This window comes from Camellia sinensis, chromosome 2 (genome assembly GCF_055761805.1).
Source record: "Camellia sinensis isolate YWXY chromosome 2, ASM5576180v1, whole genome shotgun sequence".
NCBI classification, from domain to species: Eukaryota; Viridiplantae; Streptophyta; class Magnoliopsida; order Ericales; family Theaceae; genus Camellia; species Camellia sinensis.
The window spans coordinates 64,734,529-64,736,470 of NC_138962.1; the positions used below are offsets into that span (position 1 = coordinate 64,734,529).

Consider the following 1,942-nt stretch of genomic DNA (forward strand, 5'->3'; position numbering starts at 1 on the left):
CTTTGTATCCCTGCACTTTACATAAAATCTCACTTTAGTCCCTATACATCAAAATTGTGACACTTAGCTCCCTAAAGGATAACTTCAGTTAGCCTCACTATTAACAGAAGGGCCAATGTGATACTTGACCAAAAGTGCAGGAGGTTAACTGTCACAATTTGATGTGTAGGGACTAAAGTGAGATTTTGTGTAAAGTGTAGGAGTGCAAAGTGTAATTTACCCTTTCAGATATTTTAAAACATTTTCAAATATACACTTCAAATATTTTATACACATTTTTTAATACTAACAACAAGAGCTTTCTCAAAATACTTCCAACAAGCACAAAGAAATATATTATTATGACAATTTCAAGGACTAGAGAAACAGAAAAAGTTACCGTACCCATCGACTTGATTTTGCAAAACCATCCCTCCCAAATCCGCAACTTCTCTAAGTGCAGCCCTCCATTCTTTTACCTTATGCATCCATTCATTTTTTACTTCATCATTTTCTGCCTTGATATTCTCATGCCTTGCAAATGCCTCTGCAAAGCCTCCTGTTTGGTTCTTAACTTGAGAAGGATCGACATCGTAGAAGACAGGTAGAACCATATGCTTAGAGGTCCTCTTGCATTCAAGGATTATCAAAAGTTCGTCAAGACACCATCTTGAAGATGCATATTCTTTCGAGAACACAGCTACTGAAATCCTTGATACCCGAATCGCTTTATGCAATTCTAACTTAATATTTTCTCCTCTTTCTATATCATCATCATCTTTGAATGTGCGAAATCCTGCCTGCACCAAACTTGTGTAGAGGTGATCAGTGAAGGCCTTGCGGGTGTCTTGGCCTCTGAAACTCAAGAACACGTGATAAGTAGTATAGATATTGGAGGAGGAGCATTCTTGGCCTTTCATGGTACGCATTGAACAGATTAATGTTCTTTTCTTAGCTATGGTTAAGGATTGATCATGAATATATATATATATATATATATATCTATAGCAATATCTGTCAAGGCTGTTCAAATATGATTTGTGATTGAGGAGTGCTTTATATTAGATGAAGTTCCTAGCATTTCATTGAGACCATAGCTAATAAAAAAAAAAAAGAAAAGCATATTGAACCTCTTCTACTACCCAAAGTTAGAAAGAGATGTTTCATTAATTTTCTCATTAATTAATAAATTTAGAAAATAAATTTATTTTCGAAGAATCAACAAATTCAAAAATCATTTATCTTTAGTCTTTTCCATGGGCTTTCCAAATTGGAAGGGACAAAGACGGCAAGGAGAAACTTAAATGCTAATATGGAGATCAGCTTGTAATGTTCACGTCAGTCTCTTAAAATTGGAAAATTAATAGATTAGTTAACCTTTTAAAAATAAATTATAAATTTGTGAAACTTTTAATTAATATTAATAATAAAAATTTTAATTTTTTTCATGAATTTGTAATATATTTTTCATATTACCATCGGATGCTAATTCCCCCCTTAAAATTTAGAAACAATTATAATTTGGTGTAGTTTTTAAAAATAATTTTAAATCAGTGAAATTTGTTATGAATATTAAGTGGTTTTTATTTTATGAAAATATCACTGAAACCATTTACCCGTAAACTTACAATAAAAAAGAAAATGTTACACAAAATTATATTTTTACCTCATTTTTTTACTCCAAAATACAAGTGAGTGAGTTTTATATGTATTTATAAATATGGATCTCATTCTTTTATATTTAAAAGTAAGAAAAAAAATTTAAAAAATGTAATTATGTACTGCATTGTTTTAACACAAATAGATTATGTTCCTTGAGTAAAATGTCAAAATTTCAAAGCACCAAGTCATACCTAGTTAAATTATTAGACTATTGTGAGATGTTGGTTGAAGCTTAATGACTAATTAATAAATGTACTGTATGGAGGTAAATTAGACAAACAATCACACAAAAAAAAGTTAA

General features: G+C 30.5%; 1 pseudogene; it reads right to left on the minus strand.

Moving 5' to 3' along the window:
* Positions 1-350: 350 nt before the first annotated feature.
* On the minus strand, positions 351-899 carry LOC145813937 (toll/interleukin-1 receptor-like protein pseudogene; annotated as a pseudogene).
* Positions 900-1,942: the final 1,043 nt, after the last annotated feature.